Source organism: Stigmatopora argus, chromosome 3 (assembly GCF_051989625.1).
Source record: "Stigmatopora argus isolate UIUO_Sarg chromosome 3, RoL_Sarg_1.0, whole genome shotgun sequence".
Lineage (NCBI taxonomy): Eukaryota > Metazoa > Chordata > Actinopteri > Syngnathiformes > Syngnathidae > Stigmatopora > Stigmatopora argus.
The window spans coordinates 19333915-19346249 of NC_135389.1; the positions used below are offsets into that span (position 1 = coordinate 19333915).

General features: G+C 41.3%; 1 protein-coding gene across 3 annotated transcripts in view; it reads right to left on the bottom strand.

Moving 5' to 3' along the window:
• Positions 1–12335, bottom strand: part of LOC144071112 (semaphorin-4B-like) — a 59495-nt gene that overhangs the window by 33038 nt on the left and 14122 nt on the right. The window contains exon 1 of one of the 3 annotated variants that reach the window (XM_077595948.1): positions 1330–1611. The exons of the other annotated variants lie outside the window; for them this stretch is intronic. The gene's annotated coding sequence lies outside the window, so the exon portion shown is untranslated. Of the gene's footprint in view, positions 1–1329; positions 1612–12335 lie in introns of those variants that run through there. 3 annotated transcript variants of the gene reach the window in all.

Here is a 12335-nt window from a genome sequence, read left to right on the forward strand (position 1 = left end):
ATAACCTACTTTGCGTTTTTTTTGTTTTTTGTTTATCGCGGCCATGTCTGGTCTACATTAACCGCAATATTTGAGGGATTACTGTATTTCTATTTTTTTATTTTATTAACCCGTTCACGGGCAGCCCGGCGGATAAGTGGTTAGCGTGTCACAGTTCTGGGGTCCTGGGTTCGAATCCAGGTCAGTCCACCTGTGTGGCGTTTGCATGTTCTCCTTGGGCCTGCGTGGGTTTTCACCAGGTACTCCGGTTTCCTCCCACATTCCAAAAACATGCATGGTAGGTTGATTGGACACTCTAAATTGCCCTTAGATACGAGTGTAAGCATCAATGGTTGTCCTTTGTCTCTTTGTGCCCTGCAATCGACTGGTTTCCGATTCAGGGTGTCCCACACCTCTGGCCCGAAGTCAACTGGGATAGGCTCCAGCACCCCCTGCGATAAGCGGTTCAGAAAATTAAATTTAAAAAAATGAAAACCCGTTCACGGACAGTGGTCAGTATTATGAGATCTATTCCAAAATGAGCATTCACTCCCAGCCACAGGGTTTGTGTTGTGGTACTAGTTAGTAAAAGAAGGAAATTGCTACAGAAAACATCAACAGACGTCCAATCTGTTGAAACTGGGATGGACTCATTTAAATAAAAAAAAATAAAAAATAAGATGACTTCTGTGAGCCAAGTCATTCAAGTGTCCTGTAGTATTATTTGCAGTCACGCTAACCCGTGGTCCAGTCAATCAGTAACAAGTCTTTGAAACTTTTTCTGCTTGAAATGGATTAGACTGGTGGCCGTGAAGGCGGTAAACAAAGCAGCGTCACCGCTGCCTTCTTGATGTCCGCAACCAGAAGCTGCACGCACGCATTCCAGCGGCTTACGGGCCCAGACACGAGCTCGGCCTATAGGCCGCTGGGCGGGGCGCCTATAGGCTGACGCATTCATCACTGCGCCAGGCTGATAAAAGGCCGAGGTTGTCAAAATCGCCATCAAATGAAGCCAACCGCTACGACTTGTGCCACTTAAAGTGGAAAAAAATCTGTAGGTATCTTGATTTATTATTTTCGGGGCCCCACAAAATGATGTGGCGGACCAGACAATCAAATTTACAAATGAAGACTAAGACAAAAGTCCTGCAAAAACAACAAACATCAAACCAAATTGCAAACACTACGACTCCATTAGCTAATAAGCTGTACCGACTTTATCCGATTTCAGCGTCCTAACAATACACAAATCAAAAGTGAAGTCCTTCCACATTGCCGCAACAATGCGAGAAGAGCAACCCTTTAACGTGGGGTCCTCAAGCAAGCCCCCCGCCTCCCACATTGACTGACCTCACTTAGTAAGGATCAATAGCGGCGACCCGCATTCCACCGTCTTCGGCAGTCGCGCTCGGCATCCCGGTCGTCGCAGCTCTCGTGTGAATTTTTTAGCTGGGATATGCGCGGTGAATTCCAATCATTGATATCCCGAATCCAAGACGACCAGACGTGACCCGTGAGGCCACCGTATCGGGAAAACCGTGCGGGGCAGATGACTTCCTGTCACTCAAGACAAACCCTCAATTGGTAAGGCTAATGTTGTCAGTCAAGGGCAAAAAAAATCATTGCTCATTTTGAAGGCCAAAAACTCAAGCACTTTGTTTTTTTTTTTTGCTGTTGCAATCATTCCTGAGCAGGATTTTAGAAATACTTATTAAATTCCGTGTTTTGGAGAAGTGACATGGCAAGGTTTTTCCCACAGTGCTTACTAAACCTGGTGGGCTGCCAGCCTAAAACCACACTAGATGATGAAGTATAAAAAGTATACACATTTTAACGGTATATTACCACCCCTGATGCTAGAATCTCTACCATTATATTGAAAAATATATTTTTGTTAAAACTGCTTTTTTTGTAAGAGTCTACATTTAAATATTATTAATAAATATCTTATCAAGAGATGTATTAGTGGTCATTTCCATATTAATTCTTTTTTTTTTAATAATGAAGTCCTGTCAACCTCAAATTTCTGTTTATTTGTGAAATTATCTAACCTCCATGCAGTAGACTTCTGTCTGAAAATGACTTTGACTGGAGGGTCTGACAGAGATCAATTGGTCGCCCCCCTAAATCCAACAGAGATCGATTAGTCGCCTCCCTAAATCCAATTCTGGCCATTGACGGTGCTAGAATACCAATCCAATTTGACCGGGATCGAACGATCCCTGCCAGATATCGCATTCAAAGTACAATGGACGTCTATCAACGTCAATGGCAACCAATAACTTAACAAAGTTACACCGTTTAAACATCTATCGTCAATGTTTCGTCATTTTTTTCCTACCACATACTCCATACATCACATGTGTCAAAGTGGGAGCCTGGGGGCCAAATCTGGCCCACCGCATCATTTTGTGTGGCCCGGGAAAGTAAATCATGAGTGCCGACTTTCTGTTTTAGGATCAAATTAAAATGAAGAGTATAGATGTATATTACATTTCCTGATTTTCCCCTTTTTAAATCAATCATTGTCATTTTTTAATCCATTTTTTCTGTGTTTTTAGTTCAAAAATCCTTTTGTAAAATCTAAAAATATATAAAAAAAGCTAAAATAAACATTGTTTTAGATCTATAAAAAACTGAATATTCAGGGCTTTTAATCCAGTTCTTTTAATCCATTTATAAAAAAAATCTAAATATTAGATCTAAAATGGTCCGGCCCACATGAAACCGAGTTGACGTTAACGCGGCCCGCGAACCAACCCGAGTCTGACACCCCTGCCATACATGAACTAGCCAATGCAGGACAAAAAGCTCAAACCCGTGAGGTTCCTCAGGGGTCAATCCTCTGACCCCTATTGTTGTGTCAATCTCATCCCAAACGGCTTCGACTTCCATCGCCGTCAATGTGAGGTCTCGATCGAGTCAACGTTGGAAATAATCATTTTATTGCCTGGGCTCACAATTACAGGCAGCATCTGAAAATGTCCTATTGATGGAAATATTTCCACTTTGGCGGGGGTCCGCGCTCTACTGACTGCCTGCCATTCTAATTCCCAATGTTCTTACAGCCCGTTTCCCCTTTAAGTCACATTCGCCACGGTCGGAGCAGAACAGAGCAAAATTATGGGGCCTGCATTGATCCTCCTCAGGCGAGATGATTTAATGGCTGACTGGCTGGCTGTTCTATTTAACCAGACAAGCATAATAAGTAGATTAGCGGCCTATCAGATGACGGCATTTAGAGCGGTTGGGCTACAGGTAAAAAGCGTAGACAGACTTCACGCCATCACATGGTGGGACGATGCTTGCGCAAATGCATAACAAATGCGGTGCATTAAAAAAAAAAGGTACAAAAAAGTCAATGTTAAAAGTTGGCGGACACTTTCCAAGCCGTAATGCTCGCACGCCAAAGCTAAGATTAGCGTGTGAACTTCAAAAACAGCCCTCAGAGTTGCTATCTCTCTTTGTTTTTGTGGTGAGAAGCCCACCCACTCGTGCGGGTTTGGGATCCAATCGCCTCACGTGCGAGGTGCCCACACCACGCTCCAACCCCCACAAACGGAGGCGCGTAGGCTGGGGCTGATGTCACGGAGAGATGGCGGTGAAATGACGCGTTTCTGGGAAGATGAGACGTGACATGCTGGCTGGCATTTAGGCAAGGTACGCTTTGATGAGCTCGGAAAAATTCTCCCCACAAACGGAAAGTGCTACGTGTGTATGTAGTGCTATTGGTTTTGTGTACTGTATCATTTTGATCTTATTTAGATCTTAATCGTGGCCGGATCGTCATGAAATTTGGTAGGTGTTTTCTAGGGGTGTATACGTGTCGATCCTTGGAGCTAACATTTTATATTATATTCTTAATTATAATATAAATACATTGCGGAATTGTTGTTACAGCCGTTAGCCTGTATAGCCCACTAGCACTTTTTTTAAAATATCACATCTAAATCTTGGTGATTAAAACATACGGAAACTGGATGTTGTAAGAAGGAGAGGTAATTCAACTTTTTTAAAGTCAGACTATTAAATTTTTATGCATTTTTAGTTTGAGTGAGTTGCCAAATGAGTTGCCATCGTGTTGATAAAACACGGTGACTACATAATAGCATTTAAACATATCCTTTTTATTTCGACTGTATGTGGACGGAAGTCTAGCCAAGGTGTTTTAGAGATTTAGAACGCAATATGTTAAATAAAGACATTCCCGGTTACTCAATAAAAAAATATCTGACAATCTTCTGGGATAAAAATGCTTAACCTATGTTAAGGTAGCTCTATTATACAAAATTTTAACAGATGGATTGGAAGTAACGCTTTTATTAGCGTGACAACCAGTGAGCGCAAGTGATTAAGCAATTTTCTCTCGTGTTTTGGGGAACGTCAGAACCTGACAGATGTACACAAAAGTACCTTTTCCGAATGATTACATATGCAACTCCAATTTATATGATTGGAAATCAACCTATGAGGTTCCACTTTACTGTTACGTAGACCAAAGGAAACGGTTTTATTTATGATATGGCTATAAAAGTGGTTGGAAAAATCAAAAATCAAAATCAAACGTCACAGTAGTGACGATACAAAACCTCCTCATAAAAGATGAAGTATACAAAAGCTAAGTGGTTCATTCCCATACGAGACTTGCCAGCCACTTCACACTCGGTAAAATGACGTACATCATCAAAAAAAAATCCGTCTTTTTCTCCCCCGTGAGTCTTTAAGCGTCCGTCAAAAAGTGTGTTTTTGGCGAAGGCGAGGCAGAGAGAGAGAAAGCCCCGCAGCCCCCCACGCCGCACACAAAACGCCACGTCTTAAAATATCACATCTTGGAGCCGACAAGATGAATTATTCAGACGTCGCTATCTAACTGTGCCTCGCCTCCAAAAAAACGCGAGCCCTGCCGGGCCTTCTCTCGGCTCGGCACCCGGCGTGTCCGTTTTCTCCCACTTGAGGCTTTTAAGGCCTCCGCTGCGCAGCGTTCCGTTGTGTCGTTGCCCCTCTGTGTCTATTTCCGGCGCTCGCAATGGAGTCTTATGACAGTGAGAAGAGAGATCGTGTTGAAAACGCGAATACGCTGGAAATTATTATGATGTGATAACACGCTAGTCAAGTGGCGTTGAGGGCACTAGGTGTCCAATTCATTTGACTGGGAAGGGCAAAGTTAGCGTAGATGAGTTAGCGTAAATAATATTCCAGTAGAATATTATTGTTAAAATGTTATATCAATTCTTGCACGAGCATATGGATAACCTATAGCAGGGGTGTCAGGCTCAGGTTGGTTCGCGGGCCGCGTTAACGTCAACCCGATTTCATGTGGGCCGGACCATTTTAGATATAGGGATATAATATTTAGATTTTTTTAAATAAATTGATTAATAGAACTGGATTAAAAGCCCTGAATATACAGTTTTTTATAGATCTAAAACAATGTTTATTTTAGATTTTTTTAAATATATTTTTAGATTTTATAAAATATTTGAACTAGAAACACAGAAAAAATGGATAAAAAATTAAAATGATTGATTTAAAAGGGGGAAAATCAGGAAATTTAATATACATCTATACTCTTCATTTTAATTTGATCCTAAAACAGAAAGTCGGCACTCATGATTCACTTTCCCGGGCCACACAAAATGATGCGGCGGGCCAGATTTGGCCCACGGGCCGCCACTTTGACACATGTGACCTACAGGGATACAAAGCAATGCAAAAATATCAGGATCGATATATTGTCACACCGCTAGACAACAATACGATATTAGCATTAGGCTAGCAGACGAAAAGCTAGGTTATATTATCTTCATCATACGGCCATTTTCTGAACTGATTGTGATTCTACTAGCAGTTTTTAGGGATGCCAAACAACAATTTTAGTATGAGAGAATATCGATCATTTGGAAAACAATATGAAATTTTCCAAAGTTGATCAGTCTACTACACATTTAACGCAATCAGTTACATCTCGCCTAATGCTAAAAGCAATTTTCCCGATGTTGCTAAAAGAACCTAGACATTTTTTTACTTAAGAAATTCAGTTATCACTTATTTTTGGTCCCTAATTTGATTTTAAATTAGACCTTAACCCATCATACAACAGAACCAAAACAACTTCTCCACGGTGTGTCAAATAATTTTCATTTTACACTGACTAAAAATCCTATAATACGTGTATAGACTTACTCGAAAATAAGCCTGAAATCACTTGGGGAGAACTTCAATGTTTATTTGCACTGCAAAACAACCCCGGGCTTGTTCTTTAGTGGAACCTCTCTTGACTTCGGCAACTCTAATACTTAAAAAAATAAAGTCTTTAATGTTTGCAAAGGTTGAAGTTTAGCAGTTATTTATAGGCAAAACTAAACAGGAAGAAGTGCACTGCTGAATCCCGTTCATGGAGTGTTTGAAGGATGTGAATCATATGCTATGGACTCAGCAGTCACAAGATCTCTAATTGGACACGTAATAGGGATTTAGTTCCATGTGCTTGCTAACACCATTACGGTACCTAATGGGGCGGTTACTTCGAGTCAAAGATGAATTTTCAATGCAATACTTAATCCTCGTCAAGTGCAGAGCCGAGAAAAATAACAATTCTGCTCGAGCAAACTTTGCTAGATTACATTGAAAGCGTTAAAAGTCAGCTAAATGGAAGCAGCGTGTCTGTTTTGGAGCTGGGTCCCTTCATTGTAAAATCTAAATGCATTTTAGCGTGCAGCACACGTCTATTTCGGGTATGAAATGCCCCACGGAGACCTTGCAGCTCACATTTTTGGATAGCAATGCAAGGCGTGTGCTAGAGCTGCTTGGAATGGTGATGCTAACAGGTGCACTCCTTCTTCTCGCGTGCTTTATGGAAATTGCCTGCGATATCATGCGATCGTGAGGATCATTTTTGGACAAGGACATCCCTAACGATAATGCCGGTGTTGATGATTACGAAATCGGGAGCCAGTAAAACTTCCTGTTTTAATTATCACTGAAAGAAAAGATGTTTGGTACTGTTGGAAACATTGTATTTTAGCAAATAAAATACATTCACACGATATGCTTCCGTGGGCCACGCAAAATTATGTAGCGGCCCGAAACTGGCCCCCAGGCCTCGGGTTCGGCACCAGTGTTACAAAGGGCCAAGACGGGGATTTGAAATCCAATTGGTTGCGGAAAAACTCCCATTACTAATAGATTTAAAGTTCCAACAGTTCACATGACTGACTCTAAAAGGCCCTGGGCAGATTAGATTCACATGGTAACACCTAGACCCTGAAATCTGATTGGACATAAAAGCTCAAATCTACATTGACACACTCGGAGTAGTGTGGCCAACAACATTGCAATTGAAATGAAGGATTTGGGAAAAAACAACTTTGTAACAAATCTAAATCCAAACCCATTTGAGGTCAAGGTCATCCCGCAGAACACGATTGCACCGTATCAAATATTCGCCATTTTCCAAACGAGTCTTGTTTTCCGCAAAGGATCGGATGACTGCGACCGCACTTGCACTTGGAATGTTTGGAAAGGGTCAGCGGCACCATTAGCAAAGCAAAAGGGCGCATGGTGGAATGCCCCGCCATATCAAATCACGGCAGTGGGGGAGGGTCCATCCACTAAACGAGGTCTCGCCCGGAGGGTCCGTCCGTCCATTCATGGGACCTGCCCTCCCATAACGACGAGTTCAACCGCCAACGACGGCGCGCCATTGTGCGTGGCGCCTTCTACAACGAGCCCTCGGGAGGTCAAGTGTCAGCCGAGGCGCTGGCAAATAGGAATTTAGGATTAAATGGGCGAGAAGTGGGACAGGTGTGAGAAAAAAGGAGTTATGTAAACAAGTCCTTGAATGACTGAGTTGCCCTTCTGTCATGGCGCCGACACGCGGGCAAACGTACTGCCCTAAAATGCTCCAAATTTGAGCGTACAAAGTGAAAATTCATAAAGTTCCGGAGGGGGACCGTTAGTACTGTAAAAAAATACAATTATGATCATATTAAATTGCGTATACAAGTGTGGTTTACACACTGGTCCCATTTACATATTGACAGTATTCCCTCGATTATCACGACTTTACTTATCGCGATTTTTTTCTGCTATTAATTATTTTTGATTTTTTTTTAAATGCAGAAAAATATGAAAATTCACGCTGAAAGTCGTAAGCGGAAGCCACTCCCCCATTTTTCGCCTCCTACAAGGACTCAGGACTGAAGAAAAAAAATTAGGGTGACCCTACTTCGCAATTTTTTGATTATCCACAACCGTGATATTCGAGGGATTACTGTATACATAAATATGTCTGGCAATTAATTCAGGTTGCCCCCCGCCTACTGCCCATATTTGGCTCCAGCACCCCCCGCGACCCTTGTGAGGATAAGCGGTACAGAAAATGAATGAATGAAAATATGTATACATATCATTAAATATTCTACCAGTCTGGGGTGTCCAATAGGATAAGCTCAAGCACCCTGCGACCCTAGCCAGGATAAGCGAGGTTAAAAATGAAAGAGTTAATACTCCTGTTTATATCATTTGCTTGTGAACAAATCTAATGAGAGTTGAATGAACGGATAATATAAACAAAACTAATACCAAAAATGGAAAATAATCAGAATGGCGCTCTGGTTATGGCCACAAATGACAATAAAATAAACAACACTCACAATCTAGGATGGCATATCTATGGCGAGTGGCAAATTTCTTGAAAATGTGTATTTTCTTACTTCCCACGGAGGCGGTCGCATTGTAAAAGAGCAATCTAGGAGATATTTCAGCAACTTGGCTCGCTTCCACATTGGTGGCCGTTTCCCACATGGAAAGCCAGTGGCGGAGTGGGAAGAAATGAAGAAACACAGGAGACCGCTGTGCTCCCAGAATGCATGTTTGCAGAGTTCCCATCACAGAGTACACATTTTTAGGACTCCCCGTAGGCCCGCGTTTAACCTTTAAGTTACAAGTGCAGGCGTCAAGGCCTCCAAAATGTTAACCCATTCCTCAACATTGACTTTCCATTAGCACATACTTGAACCATCAAACAGAGGTTACAAAAAATACATGATGATAGATGGCAGAAGATCCGAGGACACTCGCATGCTTGTCAACTTATACGTTTTTTGGTTATTACAAATTGTGTACGCCCTATAACAACTTTTGTCCGGGAAAAATATTTTTTAAAAGTACTTTTTTTTGGTCAAACCGATCTGGTTTTACCCATTTCGGCTTTAATTTGGATTATCTCGGTCACTGGTAGCAGACGAAAACGTCATCGTTGACCGCTAATTTTGTCATTCTTTAAACATATGCGCATTCCCCTTTTTCACTATATAAATATAGCGCGTCAGCAAGCAATGTACCCAGACAGGCAAGCTGTGAGATCTACAGAATCTTGAATTTTGTGCATACTGATTGGGCACCATGTCCATTTTTGGGGAAATTTTTTAAACTTTTAAGTGCGCCCTATGTGACTAAATGTATGCCGCGTTGCATTTATATGTTTTTTTTAATCGCTTAAAAGGGGAAATGCAATCAGTAATAAAGGGAGCAATTGACCGAGGTTGACAAGTATGCACTGGAATAGTCAGCCGCTGTTTTCAAAACCATAAAAGAACGGTTTAATACTTCTTCGGGGAAACAAGAAGTTGTTTTGGTTTTCAAAATTAAAGAGCAAACGCTACCTCTGTTGCCCTAGTGACAACAACTTGTAAGTGACGGCAATTAAGATCCTTGATAACTGGTTTCAGCTTGTCAGACATGTTCTGATTTTCTGTTTTGAGGTTAAAAACAAGAGACGACAAGGTGGTGACGTGTCGTCATTGGTGATGTTGTTCTACAGGGTCCTTCTGTCATCATCTTGTAAATCATGTGATAGGTCGTGCAACAGGAGTGGATCAAAACATCCAGAAATGGCTCAACGTCGGACTATTGTGACAACAAACAATTGCTTTGACTAATCGCAGATTTCTTCTTGTTTATTAGTCGACTAATCGGTTCATAAAAATAACAATAGTCATTGTTAAATAGCGGAGCTTAACACTTTAGCTTGAGCTAAAAATGATGCGCACAGGAAAGTTGGACTATAAATACTTTTCAACTGAATGATTTTCCAAATCATAAACAGTGTCGGCAAATATTTAATTTTAGATGATGACAAAGCTAATGCTGGGAAAGACCATTTTTATGGAGTCTGCTGATTTTTCCAAATTTTCTGGTGTCAAAAACTGATCTCAGTTCTTTCTCTACCACGTCAAGTTTCGGAACTCTAAAGATTCACGTTTTCTATGAAAATACGGATTTTTAAAATCACTGTATTTAACATAAAGTACAAGCTTGTGTTTCCTTTTTTTCCAAACATGCAGTTAAATATGACTGCAGTGTTAATTTAAAAACATGTTTTTATGGGATACAAAGTATCGTGATATATCGATATGTTCAAAGAACAGAATTGATACATTTCTCTGCAAAATTCCCCAAATTGTACAACTCACTCCCCTAAAAGTAGCCCATAAAACACTCGAATAGAACCAAGCCGACTTTATTAAAGAACATTAAGAAGAAAAAGACAATTCAAATTTAGCCTTAGGACCTGCTTTAAGAACGTCTCTAAATTTTGCCCACTAAACTATGCACCTTGATGTTTTAAATAAAGCAAAATGACGTCAGCCAATTCACTTCCGTTGTCATACGAACGTGATATCGTCCTAGCCTCGCTCTCGGGATAAAAATAGTCTTAAAACTCTTCTGGAGTACATATGGCGCCAGCATATGGGATTTAGCTGTGACAATACACTCTGATTTATTCGCCTTTGTCTTTTCCCATCCCGTGAACAGACTTAGCCATGCGCAACAGGTCGCCGACCGCATTTCACGTCGAACCATGCAAACTTCTATTCCTCGCAGCCTCCCGCAATGGAAGCCTTCCGTTTTCCGGAGCGTCCCCGTGACGTTGCCACGCGATCCCTTTCCACCAAGGGTTTTTCCGTCATCGATATATAACAGGGTTGGCGCTTTAGCGAGAAGGTTTTCTGACAGCGTCGCACATTGTGGTTCCAGAATGCAAGTGCCAGCTGTTTTCTTTGTGGCTCCCGGCAAAGGAAAACAGCAGGCCAAGGTCAGCACAGACGGGCTTTTCTCCATCACTAGACAATCCGCGGGGAACTAAAACAAAAAGTCTCTCTGTCGTGGGGTGGACGGCCGTTCTCCGATCTTCGCCAAAGCCCGCGTTCGGCTCAGCCGAGGGTTTTTTCGCCGGCGTTATCGGCGAGGTTCACGCACGTCGGGCTTTGAGAGGGATGTCAAGCGATCCTCTGGCGACAATGACGCTAATGCGCCGTCTCCTCTTTCTGAACCAGGCGCAAACAAAAGCAGCTGGAACGTAGCAAATTTCAGTGACGCTTCACTGGTGAAATTGATGATTTAGCTTTGGAAGTGCTCAAAAGAGGTAAAAGGTTCATCCAGGGGGAACAATAGATCACAGGAAAGCAGCAAAAGAGCTCACTTATACAGCAGACGGGAAGAATTTAGGCAAATTTGCAAATTCCAAAAGCTTTAAAAAAAGACATAAAATTCAAATGCCAATACTAGCTGCCACGCTTAAAAAAACCACAAGGGGAGTAGTAGTATCCTTACGACAGAAGCAGATTTACAACGGTAAATTGACTCTGGCTTAGTCAGCATCTGTAATAGTAATAGATTTCTGCATGATGTTAGCCGCTAACTGTAAAGATCATTGTGGCGGCGTACACATTTATGGGTCCTATCTTCCCTTTTCCTCTCCTCAAATTACTACATAGCTACTTGTATTAGGTAGCATATATAAATTTTAGGTTTTTTTTGGGGGGGGGGGGGGGGGGGGGGGTTGTCTCACTATACCTATACTGTTATTCTGTCTGCCCACCAGATGGTCTCACATCCCTGGCATAAGAAAGTCAAATTCACAAGAACTACCCCAAAAAAATCAATGTTCAAAATACATATACAAATTTCTGGCAACTATTTTTCATGATTACTAATCAAAATGAACTATTAAAACCATAAACAACAAAACTTATGAGTCTCATAGAAATGTTTTGATTTTTCAACCAAAAACACACAGCTTTGCTCAAAAGTTTTTGATCAAAAAGTGTCTCAAAACAACTGAATATACTTAGTTTTGATGGCTTGATATATTGAAAGGAACTAAAAACTAATAAACTAAAAAAAATACATAGTTTAAACAGAAAACTTAATCAAATAATAAACAAAATAATTATCAACCCAGAACCGATCTCATTCACCACCACTGACTTTTTGTCACTGCCAAACCCCCAGCCAAAAAAAATTGGACGTCTATCGCCGACAATGGCAGCCAGTCACTAAATACAAATTTC